Source organism: Cucurbita pepo, chromosome LG01 (assembly GCF_002806865.2).
Source record: "Cucurbita pepo subsp. pepo cultivar mu-cu-16 chromosome LG01, ASM280686v2, whole genome shotgun sequence".
NCBI lineage: Eukaryota > Viridiplantae > Streptophyta > Magnoliopsida > Cucurbitales > Cucurbitaceae > Cucurbita > Cucurbita pepo.
In genome coordinates this window covers 12,437,608-12,463,874 of record NC_036638.1, presented here as the reverse complement: position 1 = coordinate 12,463,874, position 26,267 = coordinate 12,437,608, and the positions used below count along the sequence as shown (strand labels likewise).

Sequence of the window (26,267 nt, the reverse complement as noted above, 5' to 3'; positions counted from 1 at the left end):
TATTTATAGATCAAGCGATAACGCGTTTGTGCATGTAAGCTGTAGCTGTCTTGTTTAACCAAGTAAAAATAAAAGTAAGGGGAAAGCGCTGATTCTTCTCAATAAGTTTAACTATACACTTCTTATTAAATAAATGATATCTAAAATAATAAAGTTTTATAAATTAAGAATGGCTTCTAAGTTTTATAAATTAAGCATCACGTTAATTTCTATCTTATTTTAATAAGATATTTTTTAAATAAATTTCTAAGTCGATGATAAAAAAAAAAAAATTGAGGAGATATTGTTGTGATCTTTGGAGACTCTAGAAATATTTGGTATAGTTTGACTTTTCTCTAAATTTAGTTTATGTTTTATTTTATTTTATTTTTAATTACAGCATAAATCTAGTATAAATCTAGTAGTAAACACTATAAATAAAAAAGAGTAATAAAGGAACAAACAATTAAAATCCTTACTAAAAATATTGGATATGGACTCTATAATAACTCAAAAATTAAAAAAAAAGAAAAAGAAAATTATCGGACGTCGACCTAAATTGAGAAGTGGAGAGTTGACCTTTAGTATAAAAGAGAGGTCCCTCACTTCCTTTTATCATCCACTTGAGCGGTTCGAGCTAGTCAGAGAATACACTTTTTTATGGCTCAAAGCCACGTTTTGGTTTATCTGGTTTGGGTTTGATATGTTGAGATAATTTAATCATAATTTCAATTTTTTGGAAGCATTCAAGGTCAGCATGACTACCTGGTTTAAAATTTTAGTGGAAGTTTAAATTATTTACACATAATTATGCAATTTTTCGAAAGCTTTAAGGTTAGTATGACTACCTTTTAGATAGTTTAAATTTTTGGAGTTAAGGTTAGAGTATTTGCACATAATTGAGCTTAACTAGTTTAAATTACTAGGAGTAAGTTTAAATTATTTTATGCAAAACTAAGTGAGCCAATTTTCATAGTAGAATTCTAATTTACGATTGTTGGACTCCTTAGACAGAATTAAATTTCAGAGATCAACATTAAGCTAGCATTAAGAGGTTGTAGTAGCTTCGGCCTAAGTCAATCAAGCAAGTGACCTGACTATCGGTATGGTTAGAAATTTATGTTTTGTATGAGGACACGTGCCCCGAGGTTCTGCACGTGTCATATAATTGATATGTGTGATATGTTTATGAAATGATATGACTAATATATTTATGAAATGATATGAAAGGATAAATCCATGATGTGTCCACGATATGATGCGACTATGAGATGATACGTGAATGTTATGACACGTGTTATGATGTGATGTACTGATGATATGATAAATGTTATGTTGTAACACGTTTAACTATAGTATATAATGTTACAAGATATTTGGATGATATGAGATACGTAGGATATGACATGATATGACAGGATGCATGATATGAATGATATAAGATAAGATGTCTCGATATGATGCACAACTCTGATTTATGCATGGAAACCTATGATGAAAATGATATGATAGGAAGGAAAATGGAAGGAGTTGTCTTACATGATAATGAATAAAAGTGTTGGGACCTCATGCATCATTGTGTATTCATGCATTGGAGAAATACCCCTTTTATGACGGTACGGACGAGTACACTACAAGGCACGGAAATGATCATTATATTTATTATAATATTGCAGCGGTCACTAGGGTGTTCGACATCAGCAGCTCCTAGAGAATGCTCACCCAACTATGAAAGGAGCCGAGGAGGTGTGCAAAATGACTGGTAGATCTATACTCCCACGCGTTAATTGTGTGTAGAACTGTAAATACACATCTAATCAACCCATTTAGGATAGCCGCCTAAGAAATATAAACTGGTATGATAGGTCTCACTCACAATTGTATGTGTTTGCATCTAACTTCAATAGTGGGGTCACTTATTCAGTATTTCTTGACATAATCCAGCTACATGCTACTTCTATTTCTGGTAAAGGCAAGATAATCTTGTATTATTAATTACGACTTGAGATTTTCATAATTAAAATATTTCCTTTGGTCATACTATCATTAAGATCTCCTTACATGATACTACAAGTACTTATGAAACGAATCAAGCAGTATGTAACAACCTCCCATCAAATAGTGTGTAACGAGACCCTTAATTCCTCTTCTAGGAGGGATGTCTTTCACCATGTCTTATAAGCATGATGTCATGATGGGGTCTCATGTTTTCTCACCTAAATAGATGTCCCGCATCATATCATGACCATGTATTTTCAACCATGTGAGTTCATCCGTCTTTCATGGATTGTAATTTAGAGTCACTTAAAAGAGGTAGTTAACAAGTTGACCATATGCCAAGCTATATATTAGGTCCCAGGTTTCTCAAGAATACCCAAGGCAATCGTAAAGTTATAGGGTTACTATTTAGGATGAAAGTTAAGACAACACTAAGTGTCTTACATAATAAGTAACCCTAATTATTCTTACAGGAAGTATGTCTCTTGAGAGAAGGACAACCACAAGACCTAGAAGGCAAAGGATGGCTTCTGAAAACTTTACAAAAAAGGCACTAGAATTAGGAATGACCCAATCTTGAGTCCAAATTCTAGAAATGGAGAGACAACAGAAGCCTACACCAAGGCACACTACGCCCCGAAGATAACCCACTATCACATTTACCCTAGAGAAGTTACCAACTTTTATAAGGAAGAAAATTGAGCCACAAACAAGTTAGATTGTGCAAGATATCACTACCACTCACGGTATGCAAGCATAAACCGTTGGAAGTTTAACAATGTGGCATACGGCCTGAGTATTAAATACTCAGTAAGTGACCCCACTATAGGGGCCATGCTAATGCAAACACATGCAATCTTGAATAGGGACCTATCTCTAATTATCTTAGAGGTGGCCTCCAGTCTCGGACAAATTGGATGTGTAGTACTTCCCTACACACGACTCACACGTGCGAGTGTGAGTCTCCAGGGCGCTCGCACACCCCCTGGACCCTCTGGTCAAGCTAATCTGTAGCGACGTCCGGAGGTCAGCGGAACCCCATAGTGTCATGCGCCTCATGAACACCCTCATCTGTGTGCTTTCGCACCTATGCACATTCGCGCTCATCATAAGGTGCGCGTCCGCACTCATCATCTCTAGGGGAAGTAGCCCTATGCTTATGAACATACAAAATGCATGAGGTCCCTCTAAATCCATCGTAATGTCTCTTCTGACACAACCCTCTAGTCTCATCTCTTTGTTACTCTAGGTAACGCATACTCGTGGATATTTATATTAATATCATTTTCATGCTCTTAGGGTTGTGTCCTACGTCGATCTAACGACATGATGCAATATGGCACTCATCATCATCTAGCATGCTCAATATGGAAAACATCATCATATTAAGGTAAAAATCATGCAATCATCATGCTCATCATAATGCCACAACGTGCGTCAAACATATCAAGCGTCATTCAACAAAAATATGTATATACGACACATATCATCAAGCATCATAATCCACACATCATCATAACTCATACAATTTATTTAGCCTATCCTATAGTAAGGCCACTTACTTGGTTGGCCTTGGCCGAAGTACTCCCTAAATAGCTAAACGTAAGCTCCCGTTCCGTGAGAGCTGCTTCCTACGTCGCCGGGGTTTGTTTTCTATCACACCGTTCATCACTTTCCGTTAGTATTTCACAATTAATTTACCTATAATTTAATAAATGTGAAATACGGCTCTAAAACGGCCTCGGATACCTTAATCGGGGCCGAAAACAGATCTAGGAGGGTCAGAACAGTGGAAACTGGACTGAAAACAGGTGAGCCGAGCCGAACAGCCGCTGGAAGCCATCGGAGCATCGCCGGAGGGAGCCCGAGCCGTTTGCACCGAGCCGAGCCGAGGGACCGCCTGAGCTGCTATGTGACATGTGGCAGCAGCAGAGCGAGCCACGTCGCGCGGTAGCGTCGGGTCGAAGCGCAGGTCGTAGTCTGGTTCGGGTCGTGGTCCGGGTCGCGGGCTGCGGAGGCTACTGGGCCAAGACTACAGTTGGGCCTCGGCTTATTGGGCTGGGCTGAAAGTTTTTTTTTTGGGTTGCAGGTCGGCTCGATTAGACCGTGGGTCTGGTCTCAGGTTGGTTCAATTGAACCGTAACTTCTGGGCTGGTCTGAGGTTTGGGCCGCTGTAGTTGGGCTGGGTCGAAGGCAGAGGCCGAGGAAAGAATGGGCTGACCCTCTCGGGTTCTGGGTTCGGGTTGACCCGGATCCGTGGGTCTCGTCTTCCTTACCCGACCTCGGCCGATTTTCCGGCGAGCTTTCTCTCTCTCCTTCCCGCGGTGTTTCCGTTGCCGATTTCGGTCCTCTCTCCNCGGAGGGAGCCCGAGCCGTTTGCACCGAGCCGAGCCGAGGGACCGCCTGAGCTGCTATGTGACATGTGGCAGCAGCAGAGCGAGCCACGTCGCGCGGTAGCGTCGGGTCGAAGCGCAGGTCGTAGTCTGGTTCGGGTCGTGGTCCGGGTCGCGGGCTGCGGAGGCTACTGGGCCAAGACTACAGTTGGGCCTCGGCTTATTGGGCTGGGCTGAAAGTTTTTTTTTTGGGTTGCAGGTCGGCTCGATTAGACCGTGGGTCTGGTCTCAGGTTGGTTCAATTGAACCGTAACTTCTGGGCTGGTCTGAGGTTTGGGCCGCTGTAGTTGGGCTGGGTCGAAGGCAGAGGCCGAGGAAAGAATGGGCTGACCCTCTCGGGTTCTGGGTTCGGGTTGACCCGGATCCGTGGGTCTCGTCTTCCTTACCCGACCTCGGCCGATTTTCCGGCGAGCTTTCTCTCTCTCCTTCCCGCGGTGTTTCCGTTGCCGATTTCGGTCCTCTCTCCTCCTCTTCCTCTTTATTTGTCGTTCTTCTTTCTTTTCTGGAAGTCTTGCGGCCTAAAGGTTCCTAAAACCACAGATCTATGAACGATTAGGAAAAACCCAATTTTCTGACCTCGGTTACCGACGACAGCGTTTACGAAGAAGCATAGAACGCACCTTGAGTTATTGTGCTTTCGTTAGGGACCCTTCTCGTGGTGGTAATAGGTCGTTTGGTGTCGGTTTAAGGGTTCGTCGGAGAAACTGGACACTCGCCGATTTTTTTTTTCCCGAAATCTCTCTCTCTCTCATAGTTTCTATCTTTTTTCTCTTTGCAGGTATCCTGATGGTGCTAGGTGTCGTGGGCTGAGGGCTGGGCGTGCTGTGGCCGTCGTTTCGCGTGGGTTCCGCGAAACTCGACGGTCGCTGGAAAACTCGCGGGTTTTCCGGCGANTTTTTTTTTTTTTTTTTTTTTTTTTTTTTGTTTTCTCGTTTTCTCATTTTCTCGTTTTCCTCTTTTATTTATTTATTTATTCATTATATATATATATATATATATTTTTTTTTCTTTCTTTCCCGGGTCGTTACAAGATTTTTCTATTGATCGAAGATCTCTTTGATCAACTGCAAGGAGCATCAATATTTCCAAAATAGACATAATTTAGAATACCATCAGTTAAGAATTAAGAAATAGGACATACCAAAGTCAGCTTTTAGGAGTCGACATGGACATTATGAGTTCATGATTATGTCCTTTGGCCTGACCAATGTCCTTGCATCCTTCACGGACTTAATGAATCAGCTATTCAATAATTTTTTCGACACATTCGTAATCGTCTTCACTGATGACATCCTTATCTACTCCAAGACTGAGAAGGAACACGAAGACAACCTCAGAAAGATATTAACCAGACTAAGGACCCATAAGCTATATGCAAATTCTCTAAGTGAGTTTTGGCTTCAAGAGGTTGCCTTCCTTCAACAAGTTGTGTCGAGCGAAAGTATTTATATAGATCCGGTCAAAGTTGATGAAATCATGAAGTTTTCTTGGCCAACCATAGTCACCGAAGTTAGAAGCTTCTTAGGGTTCAAAAGTTACTATAGAAGGTTCATAAAGGACTTTCCCAAGATATTTTCACCCTAACCCAACAAACTAAAAAGGGGAAGGACAAGTTATTCACTCCTCTTGTTCTCGTACTGCTAGAAAAATAAAGAAACTTTGCCATGTATAGCGATGCTTTAGGAAAAGGCATAGGATGCATACCGATGTAAAATGAAAAGGTTATAGCATACGCCTCTCAGTAACATAAGGATTATGAGTGCAACTACCAAATACATGACTAGGAATTGGCGACGGTAGTATTTACTCTCAAGATATGGTGGTATTACTTGTATGGTGAGAAACTGTAAGTATATACTCACCATAAGAATATCAAATATCTATTTAAACTATAAGAATATCAAATATCTATTTAAAAAAAAACAAGTGTGAGTTAATTAGCTTGGCTTACCAAAAATAATAAGATAATTGTTAGTAGTTAAATTGTTAGTAGTTATTAATTGAGTAAGTTTAGGAAAATTGGTAATTGTTAGTAGTTATTAATTGAGTAAGTTTAGAAAAATTGGTAGTCTTTTGATTAGGAGAATTATTAGTAGTTGTTAACTTAGCAGAAACCTTAAGAAATCTACCCGTGTTTTCTAGAAATCTTAAGAAATCTATCAGTGTTTTCTAGAAACCTTAAGCCTTAAGAAATCTTCCTTCAGTGTTTTCTAGAAACCTTAAGCCTTAAGAAATTTTCTATCAGTGTTTTCTAGAAACCTTAAGCCTTAGAAACCTTAAGAAATCTTCTATCGGTGTTTTCTCGAAACCTTGTTTTCTAGAAAACCTTAAGAAATCTATCAAATCTATCAGTGTTTTCTAGAAACCTTAAGAAATCTATCAGTATTCTCTAGAAACCTTAAGAAATCTATCAGTGTTTTCTAACCTTAAGAAATCTATCAGTATTCTCTAGAAACTTTAAGAAATCTATCAGTGTTTTCTAGAAGCCTTAAGAAAAAGAAATCTATCAGTGTTTTCTAGAAACCTTAAGAAATCTATCCGTGTTTTCTAGAAACCTTAAGAAATCTATTCGTGTTTTCTAGAAACCTTAAGAAATCTATCAATGTTTTCTAGAAACCTTAAGAAATCTATCAGTGTTTTCTAGAAACCTTAAGAAATCTATCCGTGTTTTCTAGAAACCTTAAGAAATCTATCAGTGTTTTCTAGAAACCTTAAGAAATCTATCAGTGTTTTCTAGAAACCTTAAGAAATCTATCCGTGTTTTCTAGAAACCTTAAGAAATCTATCCGTGTTTTCTCCTATGTAAATATTCTTTACATGTACACTTTGTTCATGAAAACAAAAAGAATTGAAAATCATATTGCTTAAGGTTCTTCCATTCAAAAAAAACTCTATCACAAGTTGTTCTTTTTGCTTCAAATAATTATTTGGGTGTATTTCAATCATGGGCCAAAACCAACAACCAAATGCTTCAAATGATTATTTTGGTGTATTTGTGTTAAACCTAAAATAGATCATAACTGTATATACTAAAATAGTCTAAGATTTACTGGTTGTTATGATTTGAAGGGTTTGTTATCAAATCTATGATTTTATGGTTTGTTACCAAATCATAGATTTGGAATGTAATCTTCATTATACGCATCTATAAAGATCGTGACCCATATAGGTCATCGTGCCATTCAATCTAACATGGTATCAGAGCCAAGGTTTATTTTTTAAACTCCTCGCCATGTCTTCTTCCTCCTCTCCATCCACCATTTCCAACACCGTCTCAACTACCATGGCGACTTTTGGCCTTAAACACTATCCAATCCCTCTACACCATGTTGTCACAATTCGTCTAACCAAAAACAACTTCATCATATGACGTGCCCAGCTCCTCCCCTACCTACGGAGTACGAAGCTTATGGGCTACCTCGATGGCACCAATGTTGCACCTGCCAAGCTGATCCCTTCCTCAACTGCTGCTGGTGCTGAGCTGGTCTCTAATCCGGCCTATAATCAGTGGTATGATCAGGATCAACAAGTCCTTAGCGGCCTTCTCTCCTCCATGTCTGAGGAGATTCTTCATGATGTGGTTGCCGCTACTACGTCCAAGGAGGCGTGGGATACCCTGCAGCGGATGTTTTCATCGTCAACTCGTGCTCGCACTACTCAGATTCGTGTTGAGCTCGCCACGTCCAAGAAACGAGATCAATCTGCTGCAAATTATTTTTGCAAGATCAAAGGGCTAGCCACCGAGCTGGCCGCCGCCGGCTCTGCCTTGCAGGATGATGATGTGATCGCGTATCTTCTCGCTGGTCTTGGCCCTGACTATGATCCCTTCGTCACCTCAATGACTACCAAGAGTGAAGCCCTCACGCTTGATGATGTGTTTGCACATCTAATGACGTATGAAGCTCGCCAACTACAACACCAGGCTGAACTTCAGTTAAATCCGGGATCTTCGGCCAATTATACTGGTCGTGCTGAACTTCAGTTAAATCTTGGATCTTCTGCCAATTATGCTAGTCGTGGTGGTCAGCAGAAGAATCGTGGGCGTAGGGATCGTGGTCGTGGTCGTTCTCAAGGTTATGCACCCTCTCGTCCTGCTGGTGATCGTCGTGGCCCTTCTGCTCGTCCTTCCTGCCAGATCTGCGGCAAAGTGGGGCATACTGCTATCCGCTGCTGGCATAGGATGGATGAGTCCTATCAAGATGAACCTTCTTCTGCTCCTCCTACGGCACTGGCGGCTACTTCCTCTTACAAGATTGACTCAAATTGGTACAGCGACACAGGCGCTACGGACCATATCACCAGTGACCTGGATCGTCTCGCTGTGCGTGAACGTTATCATGGAGGTGAACAAGTTCAAGTCGGCAATGGAGCAGGTTTGCGTGTTTTGCATACTGGTCATTCTCTAATTAATACTGCTACTCGTCCTCTTGCGTTGCGTAATATTTTGCATGTGCCTGAAATTTCCAAACATCTTCTTTCTGTTCATAAATTTTCTCGTGATAATGACGTATTCTTTGAATTCCATCCTTGGCATTTTTCTATAAAGGATCGATAGTCGAGGAAAAGTCTCCTAAATGGGAGGTGTGAATCTGGTCTTTATCCTATTAAGCCATCCGATGTCGATAATCTCAAGCACGCCTTGGTGAGCAGATCTACTACTCACGCCCAATGGCATGCACGTCTTGGACATCCTTCATCTCAAGTAATAAAATCCATTTTGCGTCTAAATAATATTTTGTGTGCTAGTGAGTCATCTTTGTCAGTTTGTAATGCGTGTCAGTTAGCAAAGAGTCATCGATTACCATATACTAGTTCTTCCCATAGGTCTTCGTCACCTTTGGAACTTATTTTTTCGGATGTTTGGGGCCCTGCACCTCCATCTGTTGGGGGTTTTAAATATTATATTAGTTTCATTGATGATTTCAGTAAATTTTCGTGGATCTATTTGATGCATGATCGTACAGAAGCTCCTCGTATATTTTTGCAATTCCAAGCTCATGTTGAGCGCCTCCTAGATACTAAAATCAAGTGGGTCCAATCTGATTGGGGTGGGGAATATCAGAAAATTCATAACACATTTTTTCGTTCCCTTGGAATTGCTCATCGTGTTTCGTGCCCTCACACACATCAACAAAATGGGTCTGCTGAACGCAAGCATCGTCATATTGTTGAAACTGGCCTAGCCCTTCTAGCTCATGCTCATGTACCTATTAAATTTTGGGACGACGCGTTTCTTACAGCCACATATCTCATCAATCGTCTTCCTACTCGTGTCATCGATAAAAAATGCCCCTTAGAGCTTCTTTTTCATACCCCACCAAATTACTCCTTATTAAAAAATTTTGGGTGTGCTTGTTGGCCTCATCTTCGTCCTTATAACAAACAAAAGCTCTCTTTTCGATCAAAGGAATGTGTCTTTCTAGGCTACAGTTCTTCACATAAAGGGTATAAGTGTCTTGACACCGATTCTGGTCGTGTCTATATGTCTAGAGATGTCATATTTGATGAAAATGTTTTTCCATTCAAGAGAGCCTCACCTAATTCTTCCCCAATCATGCAGTCGACACATAATGCCCCTGATTTGTGCACCTTGCATTTGGGTAATAGCAGTACTAATTTGGAGAATGATCACATGCATATGTCTGGGCCTACTAACTCTTTGGATGCAGAAAATTTGGTGTCTACATCAGCTTCGGAATTGCCGCAACAATCCTCCGCGTCGCTGCCATGCGAATCGGCGTTGGTTGTTCCGCCAATGATTGAGGCCTCGGCTCCTCCGCCAGCAGATGATATTGCGCAATGCCCGGTCGAATCCTCGGCCGCTGGTCAACCAACTGCTGTAGCATCGGTTGCTCCCCTCGCAACGGCTGATACGGCCGTCCCCTCAAATGTGGATCCTGCACCTACTACTCATCCGTATGGTACTCGATTGAAGCACAATATCAAGAAACCCAAGGTGCGTACAGATGGAACAGTAACATATCTTGTAGCTCGGTCTTCTGCCTCTGAACCTACTTCACATATTACTGCTATGGAGCATCCCCTCTGGCGTCAGGCAATGAATGATGAATTTCAGGCACTTCAAAAAAATAAGACATGGCACTTAGTTCCTCCTCGTGCTGGTCTTAACGTTATTGATTGCAAATGGGTTTTCAAACTCAAGCAAAAGCCAGATGGCTCTATTGATCGCTACAAAGCACGCCTGGTTGCTAAAGGTTTTAAACAGCAGTATGGCGTTGATTATGATGATACCTTTAGTCCAGTTGTTAAGCCCACTACCATTCGGCTCTTATTATCTCTTGCTATTTCTCGTGGTTGGGCTATTCGGCAGATTGATATTCAAAATGCTTTTCTTCATGGCCTTCTTAATGAAGATGTTTATATGAAGCAGCCCCCTGGATTTGTGGATTCTCAACACCCTGGTTATCTCTGCAAGCTGGATAAGTCGCTTTATGGCCTTAAACAAGCTCCGCGTGCCTGGTTTTCTCGCCTTAGCTCCAAACTATTACAGCTGGATTTTACACCTTCAAAGGCTGATGTCTCTCTTTTTATTTTTAACAAAACGGGCATTCAGATGTATATCCTCATCTACGTTGATGATATTATTATCATCAGCTCATCTTCTACGGCTACTGAGAAACTTCTTACACAGCTTCAGGATGATTTTGCCGTCAAGGATCTTGGTATTTTGAGTTATTTTCTTGGGATTGAGGTCCGCCATACTTCTAGTGGACTTATTCTGACACAACATAAATACATTCGAGATTTATTAGCCAGAACCAATATGCTCACCTCCAAAGGTGTGCCCACACCTATGCTTCCCAGTGAGAAGTTGTTATTGAATGGTGGTGAAAAGCTCTCACCTGAGGATACTACTCGCTATCGAAGTGTCGTTGGTGCTCTCCAATATTTGTCTCTGACACGTCCTGATATATCCTTCTGTGTCAACAGAGTGTGTCAGTTCATGTCCTCTCCGACTTCTATACATTGGGCGGCAGTCAAACGAATTCTCCGTTATCTACATGACACTATTGATATGGGTTTGTGTCTTACAAAGTCCAGCACTGATTTGTTGAGTGCCTTTTCAGATGCTGATTGGGCTGGGAATCCTGATGATCGTCGAAGCACTGGAGGCTATGTGATCTTCTTTGGTGGCAATCTTATCTCTTGGAGTTCGAGGAAACAATCGACAGTTTCTCGTTCTAGTACGGAAGCCGAATATAAGGCGGTTGCTGATGCCACTGCCGAATTAATTTGGATCCAAGTTCTCTTGCGTGAGCTCGGGATCTCGCAAGCGCGAGCGCCTAGCCTATGGTGTGACAACATTGGTGCCACCTACCTATCCGCCAATCCAATCTTTCATCGACGGACGAAGCATGTTGAGGTTGATTATCACTTCGTTCGTGAACGAGTATCGACTCGTCAGCTTGATGTTCGACTCATATCTTCCAAGGATCAGCTCGCCGATATCATGACAAAGCCACTGCCAGCTCCTTCTTTTAGCTATTTTAGGCGCAATCTGAACTTAGTAGTACATCGTCCAGATTGAGGGGGGTGTTAAACCTAAAATAGATCATAACTGTATATACTAAAATAGTCTAAGATTTACTAGTTGTTATGATTTGAAGGGTTTGTTACCAAATCTATGATTTTATGGTTTGTTACCAAATCATAGATTTGGAATGTAATCTTCATTATACGCATCTATAAATACATGAGGTCGTGACCCATATAGGTCATCGTGCCATTCAATCTAACAATTTCAATCAAGGGCAAAAACCAACAACCAAAGAAGATGGTTGGATTAAGTAAAAGATTATGACATAAAGATCCTTTATCACCCACGAAAAGCTAACCTAGTAGCTATTGCCTTAAGAAGAAAGACATAATCAAAGACATAATGGCAAAGTTGGCACCGTTTACAGTCCAATCTCCCCAAAGAAGGCGGTATAATAGAGGCTCAAGAAAAGAACTCATGTCTCTGTTAAAGAAAACTCATTAATTTGTGAAATAAATCTCACACACTAACGATAGAAGAAGCTCTGTCTATTTGAAAAAACCCTTCTTCTATTACTATTTTTCATTTTTCTCTCCTTTGCTTTGCCAGGGAAAGAAATTATATATTTGCTCTCTTAAAACTAACTATAGCCACTATTTACTGACCATAAAACCCACGGTTTCCTAAAATAAATCTTAACCTTTCATTCTCAACAATTTGGTATTTTGACTTACTTCTAAATTTAAAATCTACTGACAAATTAATTAAAAATGGCTTTTAATGTTTATTGAACAAAACTCCTACATAAATTTAAATGCTAATTCAACGACTCCACCTGGCCGTTTTCGTTTTTTCGAGCTCAGGCGTGACTTCTTCAATTTCCTCTCCTTGTTCTCGAGCAACAAACTAAGCTTATCCCTCTCTAAAGAAGCTCCATTTACAGCTTCTCGAAGACAGCCTATTTGAGACAGCAACTTCTCATTTCTCCCGTTCTTAACCTCGTTCGACTCAGTCAAAGACGTTATAGCTTCTTTCAATTTACTCAATTCCCTTCGTAAGTCCACAACGACATTTTCACTTCCACTTTCGCCTCCTCCATTTCAGCTTTATCAAGAGTGATTATCTCAATCGTGCGTCATAAACTCACTACCTTCTGTTGGACTCGATTCAGATTCACATCAAGTGAATCTCTTTGTTGAGTTAACATCTCTACATTTTTCACCTCCCTCACTAACTCTTCCACTAAACCATCAACCCCCTTAAGAGTTCATTCTCTTTCTCCACACCTTCTTCAATTCTCTTCACGAGCTCAGAAATTACCTTCCCATTCTCTTCCTTCTCCTCTTTGAGATAGAAAGAACTCTCACTCAGCTCAGCTCAGCAACTTTCTTCTCTAACCTTTCAATCTTCGTTTGTAAAGCTTTCTTTTTCTTTTCAATCTCTACTTTCTCCTTTGTTTTCGAATCGACTTTTCTCTCCAAATCTTCAATAACCCTACCAGATTCATCCAATAACATCTTTCTTTTTTATTCCTCAAAATTCCTTTGCCACCATTGAAGCTCTCTCTCTTCAAGCTAAAGTTCTCTGTTATCCAATTGTTCTTCCTTTTCATTCATTAGTTTCTCCTTATTCGGCTTTGTGTTCATCTTTTCTTCTCTTTCACCTTCATTTTTCTCCTTTCTGAATGCTCTCTCTCTCTCTGTTCTTCCCTCTTCGCTGTCATGTCTCTTAATTCCAAAACTCGCATCGGCACCGTTCCCAATCGCCTGTTCAATCCAGAATCCTTCTTCGATTTTCTCGTCTCTAATATCGCGATTTCGCCAACCGCTGCATATCCCCTCATTTTCAACGGCTTCCACCGTCTCACGACCACCGCCATCGTCTTTCGCACCGCCATGTTCTTTCGCTTTCAGAACTTCATTTTGAGCCATCAAGAGAAGACCTTTGTTTGTTGCGTCATCCAAGGTTAGGTTGATTGTTTCTTCCACCCTTTTATCGGCTCGGCAATCTTTTGCAAAATGTCCCACTCTGCCACAATTGTAACATTTTTCGGAGTTACAATAATTTGCATAGTGACCATATTTGTGACATTTGTAGCACTGAATGTTGGAATAAGTTGATCGGCCCCCTCTTCCTCGACTGTGTCCTCTACCACGTCAATTTGCTTGGCTCGACTGTCCCTTCTCCTTATAATATCCTTCATGACTGTCCCTTCTACCTTGAAAATTTTGAGAGTAGAGTACCTTTTCATCTTTGATTGACGCCTTGGTTTGAAGTGCTAGATCGAGTGTTTCCTCCTTTTTCTTGCTCGTGTGCCTCGAGAGAACCGATGAGCTCATCGACAGTGAACGTCGCTAGGTCATTTTACTCTTCTATCGCACATACAACATTCTCAAAGTTGTTGGTTAATGACCTCAAAATCTTCTCCACAACCCGCATCTCGGCTAACATTTTTTCGTTTCGCTTTATAGGAGAAAGAAATGATGTTGAGGACTTGACTAATGCTTAGCTTGCAGGGGATGTTGAGGACACTTAGCCTTCCATTATGGTTTACGATAGGTATCATATTTTACTCTTATTTATAGGTTAATATCTTGTATGGTTGAAGATACTGAGCCTTCAATTACAGTTTATTATATGTATTATATTTGATCCTTGATTATAGGTTAATATCCTATATCCATTTATTACTCTTTCCTTCGGTGTAATCTATTTATTCTATCTATTTATTCTATTATGATTATAGGTAGGAAACTCTTACAACCCTTTTATATGCGGTGGGTGGTTTTAGCAGGTCCCACTTTCTAAAAATATTATTTTCAAATATGCACAACATTATAATAATACTTCCTGCACACTCTTCCACACCCTATGATTATTCTATCTGTTTTGCTTTGGTGAAGATGTTAGCAACCTAGAAATGGAAGGGTACATATTATATGCGAAGTTTGCCAATGACAACAATTTGAAGGAAATGATAATTTAATTCAACATGTTTGGCCCACTTGTGAGAAAGGAGATTGGAGCTAAAAAAAATAATTTCATTGTCACATAAGAGTTAGGGTTGCTATGGAATGGGGACCTTGAGGTCATGCAAAAGATGCGTAAACTAAAGAAGTACAGTAGCAGTCATAGTAAGAGCATGATACTCAGATTCATAGCTGGAGCGTGAGAAAGTAAGTTGTTTCTTGACACTCTAACTAACGAGATTGGTACCAACATAAATGAAATAGTCGGGTGTAGAACGTCGAGTATCGGGATAGCCAACCCAGTCAACATCTGAATAAGCCACTAGTGAACTAGGAAAAATGGATGGACGAAACATAGGCTAGAGTAGAGTGCGACCTTAACATTGTGAAGAATACGCTTGACAACAAGATGGTGACATGTGGGCGCGTAATAGTCAAGTCCTGAAGGGTGTCAACAAGAGATCGATAGAGAGTAACATCATAGAAAGGAGAACCATCAGCAGTCAGGTATTAAGAAATAATCATAGGGTGTGGACTAGTTTGCTATCGAGCAATTGAGCACGAGTAAGAATATCTCAAATATATTTTAACTGACTAATAAAAAGACCATCAAGAATGGGTGAGCTTCAAGAACAAGAAAGTAACTTGGAGAGCCCAAATCCTTGGTAGTAAACTCAGAATGAAGCTTGTGAGTAAAACTGTCAAGAAGAGATGAGTTGTTGCCAATAATAATAATAATGTTATCAACATAAATAAGAAAATAGATAAGGTTAGTCTTGAAACGCTTGAAGAATCCATTGAGCAAATATTTAGTGCGAAACACCCATTTAGAGCCCACGATCATGGTGTTGGCAGGGTGAAGAAACAAAATCCAACTGTCATTTTGTTGTAAATCTCAAATTTTCTCATCTACAGCAGCAAGTCAAGAAGAATTCTTAGCAGCAAATTTGAATCCTCTTTACTCAATGGATGTAGAAAGAGCAGAAAGAAGTCCAGATGAACTCACAACCTCAATATTTTTTGGATGACGAGTCTTGAAACTATCAGCTTAGCTATGTCATAGGATGATAGCCCAAAGAAGAAGAGGAATCAACAACAAGTTCAATAGAGAAGTTGGATCGAGGAATTTTCAATAAAGAAGGGGTAGGAGGATGAATCGATATGGTAAAGACGTAGTTCCAAGAAGTTTAAAATACGAAGAGAGGAAAGAGGTTAGGCTTGGGAGATAGAGATATTAGGAAAGTAAGTTTCATCAAATTCAGAGTGTCAGGAATGTACACCTAGTAGTGGTGGGATCAAGATAACAAAACCTTTTATGATAGGGACTATAACCCAATAAAATGCAAGGAGTGCTACGAGAAAGTTTGTTAGGCATATATATAATCACGCAAGCAAGAATAAATACTACAACGAAAGGGATGAAAATGAGGGTTTTAATAAAATGTAAGGAATGTTGTGAGAAGATGTTGACCCCACATTCAGAAAGTGGGTTGATTTTAAGCACCTCCCGCTCTTTGAAAAACCTTAACACAACCAGAATGTTGGCTTTGCACAAATTTTTGAAATTGAAGAAAAATATCAAAAAAATCATTTAAATTTTTAAGAGTTTAGCAAAGTGAATCGGAAATAATCATCAATAAAAATAACATAGTAAAGAAAACTCGAGTTTGATTTGAAGGGGGAAGAACTCCAAAGATCACAATGAATAAGATTTAACACGAGACGACCTCCTACGTTCGTTGTGGGAATAAGACAATAAAGACGTAAGAGAAATGTCTTTTTTTATTAAAAAAGAATAACATAAATTCACATAACCCAAGCAAGCATGCCATAAATCATACTAAGCGAGGAGATTTATTGTTAAGAATAGAAATAAAGGCAAAGTTGCTGCACTTCAGTGCATAAAGCCGTTCATCCCTTCTACCGATTTTCAACACCTTCCCTTTTTTACGATTCTAGGCAATAAAAAGATTTTTTAGTAAATGTAATTAAAACAAAGACTTTTAATGAGATAAGGGACAACCAATACCTCTAATAAGTGGATATTTGGAATATGAGAAAGAGTACCACTGTGAATAATGGATGGAGGCATCATTTCCTATGATCACAAAGTTCTTACTCTTGTAATTTTTGGACTCATCCAAAATAGATGGATCGGTGGTCATATGGGTCAAAGCTTCAATGTCCAAAAACCAATTAGTAATCTCGGATCCACCAATAGAATAGGATTCACTGAAAGCTTCGGCAAGGTGAGCATGAGTAGAGTCAGTCCGAGCGTATCGTTGGTTGAAACGGTCAACATAATGGTTCTCAGTGCGACATTTTGGCAGCAAGGTAATCGACGACCCTGACCCGAGCGGGTTCGTCCTCAATTGGAAGAGATGTTATCTTGGAAATGAAAACGATCTCGCTGGTTCCTACAAGAAGTAGGGTGACTTCCATGGGTGCGACTACAATTAGTGGTTGTGAATGTCGTAGGAATGGAGTCAAGAACTAAATCTGCAAAACATGTGAGAGGGGTGAGAGCTATCTGAGCAGTAGAAAAAGTTCAAAAATCAATGTCGAGTCCACAAAGTAACCAATGCACTTTATTAATGTCCTCAACGGGTTTGCCAATGACATGAAGCTTGTCACATATTGTTTTAAAGGTATGGGCATACTCCACAACTGGTTAGGTTTCATAATTTAGTCATCTTTGAGTCTTAGTTCACAGGCTTTCGAATGATGGCTAAACCTTCAATGTGAGCTAAACGTCAGGAACAGTGGAAAGACCAACGACGACAACAACACTTGATATGTGGAAATCACTACAAGGGGAGTAAGATTCGGATTACCTTGTTGATCGAAATATCTCAACGCAAGAACATTGTTTGATATTCGAATCACTCCACAAGCAAAATCAATCATGTCTAGCTTGAATGATTCTCTTTTATCAAATATCTCAACGCAAGAACACTTGTTTGAGATTCGAATCACTCCATAAGCAAGATTGATCATGTCGAGCTTGAAAGATTCTACATGCAACCTAAACTACATACAATTGCAAAGAAACTTAGTCACTGGCTAAAGGAAGTACAAATGCTCCTTTTACTATATTTTCAAGTCTACCTATAAATACAACATACATAGCTTTATATACCCTCAAAATGAAACTATTAAAGAAATTCTAAGAGTTGTAACATTCATACTTTATTGTCGTAATTAACCTGTAAAGTAAATAAAATGTCTTAAAATACATTAATCAAATACAATAACTCTAAATTACTTTAAATTGTAATCCACTTAAAATTTATAACGATGAAACTTCATTTTCTTTAATGTGGCATGAATTGAAATATCTTGTGACAATTTCAACAGCATTTTCCTCGCATTTTCATTGAAATATATTGTATGATTAATGTCTCTTGGTTCATATCAGCACTCCTTTACCGAGTTTCTTCTCTGAACTTCTGAGAAATCCTTCTTGGAGAAAAATAACAAAAAATTAAACTCCAACTCTCAAGATTACTCTCAGGTCTAAGGAAAAAAAAGTGACGGAAGACCCATAAACTTTACTTAATGTTCGTCCTTGGTTCTGGATGCAAATGACCGATCCAACAGCATATAAGTAACCTTCCAAGTCCAGGGAAGAATTCTTGTGAAGAGATTCCGATGGGATTCCGTCTCCGACATTCGATTGAAACATTCTCCTTTTTTTTTTTTTGTCTTCTTATTGTTTCTTCAAACCCTAATCTCCCCTCCTATTTTCTATTTCCTTTTGCTTTTCTCTTTTCTTCTTCCTTTCCTATCTTTCTATCTAACACATTGATAGACCCCAAAAATAAAGGGAACCATTTTGATCGGTTTACTTTGACCTACTTTCTTTTTAATTTTTCACTTTATTTTATTTTATTTTTTCCAAGATCTTGGGGCTATCTTCAGCATTTTCCTATCATGAACTTCTTGAAAGTCAGCAGTCTTCAATAAAATCTCATAAAGCTTTACGTACCTATTAGGCATGAGCGTTACATAAAGTCTAGTTGAATCTCCTTCACATAAACTTTCTTTCTTGCTATGATTTAGACACTAACTCAAGGCTTGTAGAGCCTCTCTTGAACTCAACAATCTCTTAAAAAAAAATTCAAAAGAATTGGAGAAATGAAGTTTTAGAGAAAATAAGAGAAATGGTGAGATTCCTACTCTATTTAACCTAATTGTATTTTTTAAAGAGATTTTTAGAGAAGGTCAAATAATATATTTGAATATCAAATATATTTAGAATATAATATTATATTCCTAATATATATTTAATTAATTTGAAATATATATTTTTATTTAAACTTTTCCTTCAAATTTTAAATATATATTTTTATTTAATGTATCTACATTAATTATTTTAATATAAGGTATCAAATACAATAAATTTATTTTTGTTAGTTAGGTTTAATATATTAAATATATTAAATATTAATTTAAGCACCTCAAATTAAATATATTTAAATATTAAATACTAATTTAAACATTTCAAATTCAATATATTTTTTTATTTTTGTATTTAACTTTTATGTGAACTTATAGATTATAAGATTTAGTTATACAAAGTTAATTAATTAAGCTTTTTAGTTAATCAATTTTCATTCATTAACGTACTTATAGTCTAGCTCTTATGCACTGCAAAATAAGTTGTGTCCATTGATGTAATCATTAAAAGCAAGTCAATCATTTATGAGTGGTTAATAATTATAGTTAGGTCAAAAGTCTATTGTACCCTTGTAAAGTCCCTCTCGAGCCAATAAAATGGTAAGCTCTACTATTAAAATCTTGAAGTCAACATTTAAGAGAATTGCTCATCTACTTTTCCTATATCGAAAGCAGTGAGTTCAATCTCGTAAAATTATGTTTTCAGTTTCCTATTTGGTCAATCCCCAAATTGGTACACATATTCAGTCAGCTATAAAACTCATTATCACCCGTGCAAATCATACAAATCATAGGACAAACCCTCACAAGCAAAAGTTCATAACTCACTCAATATTAAGATCGAGTCGCATATGATGATTATGTGAAATATTAATCTTCTCAATTAATTGATTTATAAGGAGAGATTAAATATTTCATGGTCAATTCTTACAAAACTCATTTTTTTAGTATACCTCCATTCACATGTCTCTACCTGAACGATTTAGACCAAATCGTCTGTAACAGTTACAAAGTGGGACATATCAATAGTGTTACCAAAATAAGGCACCCAACCTTATCCATGTACTATAGACCCATTAGGTTATTACTTGAACATGATCCTCTTATATGTTAAAACAGTTGAGCGGCTGCCGGCCAGCAACTTCCGTGCACAGAAATAGATATTTAGAAAGGTAAATTCTCATTAATGTTGATTATGATTTGATTGAAAATTCTCCTTTCTAAAGGGCAGATATCAACACAATAGGCTAAAAACGTATTGTTATATATTATACTAATAATTTTGGATTTTTCATATAATTAATAATATTAAAATGTAAATAAAAACAATAAAAATTATTATTAAAAATTAAAAATTAATTAGGTTTTAGAGAATAAATTCAAACAAGGAAGAATATATGACTTCACTAACATCAACTTACATTTTTGTGAGTCCTAATAAAATTTGTGAATGATCCAATGGTTAGATCTCAAAATATCTCAAGTTTTACTTTGGCATCAGAATATGAAGTGAATTTGCATGTTAGATTTAATTACAAAGACATTTTATCATTTCTAGAAAATTTAAGGGCCTTTTCTCAATTTCCATATTTTAAATATTTTATTTAGAATAATTCAAATCTATTCTTAAAGTTTCTTACCTTGATTTTAGTTTCTATATTAAGCGTAGATGTTGAGATTTTTTTCTCTTTAATTAATTAAAAATAGAAGAAATTTAGTAAAAAAAATTTTAAAAAAATGACTATTTTGCCATTTTTACTTGAAATTTCCTTCTTAAACCCTAAACCTTGATAAAGCACTACATTCATCTCTTTGGTGACAAGGCGCCCTAATCCTTTAGCCCAACGATCCAAACTTTTGTTGAAGCGAGAACCTTTGAATCAAAGAAATTAATCCCTTCTTATACAAAATTCGGAGCAACCTAAAGATAGGCTAGAATTAGATTACTCGTAAGATCGAAGATTTAGAAGTGAATCATTCCACCATCGAACTTTATCTAGACTTGATTGAATGGGTCAGATGCAATCTACCACAAGAATGGTAGGAAACTTAGAAATGACAAAGATGATGCTCGAATTTCTAAGGGGAACATCTCAACTCGAGAGAGCAACCAAAAGATAGGCTAGAATTAGATTACTCGTAAGATTGAAGATTTAGAAGTGAGTCATCCCACCATCGAACTTTATCTAGACTTGATTGAATGGGTCAGATGCAATCTACCACAAGAATGGTAGGAAACTTAGAAATGACAAAGATGATGCTCGAATTTCTAAGGGGAATGTCTCAACTCGAGAGATGAATTTCATTGATGACAGATATGATTTTTACCTAATAATTTGTGGTATTTATAGTCTCCCCATAAAAAAAAAGTTAATGGTCTGATTTAATTCTGATCCACTCAAATCTCCACAAAAATGGAGTGAAATTGACCATTACAAACTTTATGAAATTAAAAAATAATAAATAAAGTTTTCTAACAACTCATGAAATGATGCTTGCAAATATTCACTTCTGAAGCTCCAAATGGTCCTTCCTTAATCGAATCAGCTTGTAACACATGAAATGATGGTTGAACCAAGCTTATCCAATTTTGTAGATGAAGAATGAATGCTTGTTGAATTTTCTTCGCCTTAGATCGTGTAATAGGTCTAGTTTGAGCATTTGAAACACTGTGATTCTTATCTCTTCCCCCTCTTCAAAAGGATTTGTCCTCAAATCAATCATCACCTACATGAAAAGGACTCTTGAAAGTAGAATGTACTGAAAATTTTAGTGGAAGATCAATTTTATAGGCATTATTATTAATTCTCTCAAACTTGATAAGGGTCATCCCCTCTGGGATATAACTTTGTCTTCCTTTGAGATATGAATCGCTCATTTCGAAAATGTGTCCAAATCAAGTCACTAGGTTGAAAAATAATTTCCCTCCGTCCTTTGTTAATTCTTTCAGCAACTTTGAAATTTTGTTTCTCAATTCTCTTCTTCATCTCTTTGTGCAATGTTTTGATCAAATTTGTCTTGCTTGTGGCTGTTACACTCACAAAAATATTACAAAAATAGGAAGCAAATCGAGAGTCATAAGTGGATTAAATCCATAAACAACTTCAGAACAAAGAATAATGAGTGGTACTATGAATTGCTGTATTATATACAAACTCTACAAATAGCAAACATTTGACCCCATACATAATATTCTTAGAAATAATAATCCTAAGCAATGCTCCTAATATTCTATTAACCACCTCAGTTTGTCCATCACTCTCAGATGACATGTAGTTGAAAACAACAATTTGGTACCCAATTTACCCATAATACTTTACAAGAGACTTAAAAATTTAGCATCCATATCACTAACAATTATTTTAGGGATTCCATGTAATCTTAGTACTTCCCAAAAGAGGAGAATGAAAGAAGAAGAAAGAACGAAAAAAAGAATGAAGAGAATTTCTTGAACGAGGTAAAGCAACTCTCAAGGAATTTACTTCATTTTCGCCTTACCCTTTCATTTTCATTGCCAAATCTCAAGTAAAGGAAGAAATAGAAAAAGAAAGAAGAGAACGAAAGGAGAATCAATATCAAAAGAATTGGAAGGCGAATCGAAATTGAGTATAAATAGAAAAAAAACCCTAGATTAAAACACACTACTTTGCGACTACAGACAGACAATCTAAACAAAAGAGTGGACTCTTCTAGTGTGGATCGCGGGTGACAGCTTGCACTATGAGTGATTGCAGCTCTACCTGAAGCGCTTTCAGAAAACGCGTCAAGAAGTCAGCAACATATTTTGCATCATTCATCTTGTTGCATGCAATAAAATAAGTCATTTTACTAAATCTGTCTACCAAAGAAAATAATTCATAGATATATCCGTCCAAGGTTCGTTAGGTACATTCAAAGGAGAATACAATCCATTTGGTTGTGATCTAGATTTAGCTTATATGAATTTAAAACATTGGCTACAAAACTTATGAACATCATACTTCATCTCGTCAAAAAGAGTGTTCATGCAACATATTATAAGTTTTATTAATCCCAAAATGAAATACATAATAATCATCCACAGCTTTTTTTTTTTTTTTTTTCAAGACAAGATGCATAAACAATTTCAAAATATTTGTTTTATATAATTCTTTAATATATTCAAATCTGGAATATATTCAAATCCAACAATTTTTGTATCATGTCCTCCTTTTACAAACAAATCTCTTATAGCATTTAGAAATACAAAGCTTACTTTTCTTAAATAAAAATTCATGAAATACATAATAATCATCCACAGTTTTTTTTTTCTTTTTCAAGACAAGATGCATAAATAATTTCAAAATGTTTGTTTTATATAATTCTTTAACATGCTCAAATTCAAGAATTTTTGTACTAAAAGAAAGAAGTAAAAAGATTTACCTTCTAGATAATGCATCACCTACCACATTATCCCTATCTTGCTTATATTTGAGAACATACGAAATTTTTTCAATAAACTCTACCCACTTTGCATGTCTATGGTTTAGTTTGCTTTGACCCTTAAGATACTTCAAGCTTTTATGATCAGAATGGATCACAAATTCTCTCAGCCATAAGTAATGGCATGATCAGAGTGGATCACATTCTCTAGGCTATAAGTAGTGTTGCCCCTGTCATGAGCGAACTAGAGCAAACAATTCTTTATCCTAGGTAGGATAGTTCAATACTGCCCCATTTAGTTTTTCACTAAAATATGTTAAAGGGTTTTTCATCTTGCATCAAAACAACACATATGCTCAAACCACTTGCATTACACTCAATTTCAAAAGTTTTATCAAAGTTAGGCAAGATAAATATGGTGCATTGGTTAATTTCTTCTTAAGCTCATTGGATGCCTTCTCTAGCATATCTCCCCATTTAAAAACAACATTCTTTCTCACTAAGTCATTCAGTGGTGCAGTTAAGGTGCTAAAGTCTTTTATAAATCTTCTATAGAAGCTAGTTAACCCATGAAACATACAAACTTCACTTGCATTTTTTTTTTTGTGTTAGCCAATCCCTGATTGATTTAACTTTCTCTTCATCTACTTCTACTCCATTTTTACCAACTATGAAGCCAAGAAAGTTAACTTTTTCCATGAAAAAAACAACACTTATTCAAATTAGCTATGAAGCCAAGAAAGTTAACTTTTTCCATGAAAAAAATTTTGCAACGCCAGGAGAAGGGGGGGGGGGGCTAAGTCAACTGAGGGGCAAAAATGTCATTTTGCCCGTCCAGTCCTAATAGGGGTCAAAGGAGAACCCCGTCAGATCCCCTGCAAAAGAAAGGAGTTAGAGAGAAATTGGAGAGAAGTCAGCCGTGAAGATTAACAGACCACCGCCGGAATCCATCTTCAGACGAGACTCGTACAAGGATTGAGAGGCTAGCGAGGCCGACGCTCCGTCAAGACCCAAGAACACTTCGCGAGGTAAGGTTCTGAACGACATTTCTCATATCTGAGTTTTTCCTATATGAATCGATCCTAAAATGCTGTAATATTCACCTAGGAACAACTCATGCACGGTTTGTGAAGAAGTTTGGCCGAGACCTCAACCCGAAGGCGGAGATCCGAGAGCCGTCTGAGAACGGTGAGCGAACTTCTGACGTTCTTAACTCATCCGGTAGTCAAGCAAAAATTACAAAAAAAATACTAGGATGTAGCCCGTAACACGATCTAGAACTTTGCCGAAGGAATCATATCAATCCGATCTACGAATCGAAAGATATGAAAATCAGAAAAGGGGACTGTGTTTCGGTTTTCAGAGGACAGAGAAGAAAGAAAAAAAAAGGGTGGCCGGCGACAGGCACCAGACACGCATCGACCGTCGGCTGGAGCAACGCAGCTCCAATGAGGTGACGACACGTGTCGCCTGCAAGCCAGGCCAAACCGCAAACGCGAACCGAGTCGAGCAAGACTGGATCGACCGACCCGCGACTACACAGAAGCGGGTGCGCGTGGTAGGCGCGCGTGCAGCCTATGACTGGTGCCTTCCCGCGCGCGTGACCAAGCACTCCCAGCGCGCTGCTGGCGCGTGAGCGTGCGTGGAACGGCCATTTTGGCCCGGTTTCTCTCTGTTTGCCCATTTTTTGTCCCGGTTCCAGTTCTAATACTGTTTTTACGTGATAGGGGCCTAAGTTAAAGAAATCAGTATTTTTGGACACCTCACAGGCAAAGAAACGCTAGCAAAAAGGGCACGCATCAACCGGTAAGTCACCACCCGGTATTTAGGAAGAAATACTTGTAGGATTCGCTTTAAGTACTTCATCTTGGAACATGTCTTCAAATTCGTGTAAAAGAGATTGAAACATACTAGTCAAAGACAAATTTTTATGGTTAGAGACCCAAAGACAAATTTTTATGGTTAGAGACCAAACATCCTTCCTTGTACATAAGAACAAAGATGGTTTTTTGTGCAAACATTGCCCTTCTAACCTCTCCAACTCCAGCCAAACAACTAGCTTTTTTTTTTTTTTTCAATTTCATTTTGTTTTCACTATTTTTTTCTCAGAACTCTTCTTCCTCAAACTTTTTCTTTTTTTTCTCTAACTTTAGTTGATCAACAAATACATCTATAGAACTCAAAGGTACACGAGTAGTTTTTCTAACATCTTTTATAAAATAATACCTATTCAAATATCCATCATACATACCTTCCTATCAAATTGCCAAGGACGGCCAAGCAATATGTCTCAAGTAAGCATTGGTAGCACATCATAAAGAACTTCATCTTTATATTTTTCCAAGGTAAAAGAGATTAAAGCTTGGATTTAGGATGATGTTGGGTTGAAATTTGCAACCTTTTGATCAGCATGGTGCTTACTATATTGGTGCAACTTCCACTATTGATAACAAGTCTGCCGCATTAGCCACTCAAGCACATCAACGTTTGTTAGAAAAAACTATGTTTAATTTGATAAATTATGTAAAAGTCAAATGGTCAATTTGACTTATTCTTTGTGGGGATTAAAGGGGATCGGGAATAAATTCCGTCCACAAACATCTCGAATAAATCCCGTCCACAGACATCTTTTGTCGAGAGACTATAAATACCAACAATATGTTATGTAAAAATCAGATTCGTGGATGAATGTAATTCAGATCTCAAATTGAGACGTTTCCCTTAGAAATCCGAGCATCATATTTGTCATTTCTAAGTTTCAAGCAATTCTTGTGGTAGAATTGCACCCGAGCCATTCAATCAAGCCTTGATCAAGTTAGATTGTGGAGTGACTCAATTTAGAACAAGGTT

General features: G+C 37.8%; 1 non-coding gene across 1 annotated transcript; it reads left to right on the top strand.

Moving 5' to 3' along the window:
• The first annotated feature begins 8,133 nt into the window (after positions 1-8,133).
• LOC111782997 lies at positions 8,134-8,273 on the top strand. Its single transcript, XR_002813253.1, has one exon. It is a non-coding gene; the product is annotated as a small nucleolar RNA Z247 (small nucleolar RNA).
• The last annotated feature ends 17,994 nt before the right edge of the window (positions 8,274-26,267 follow it).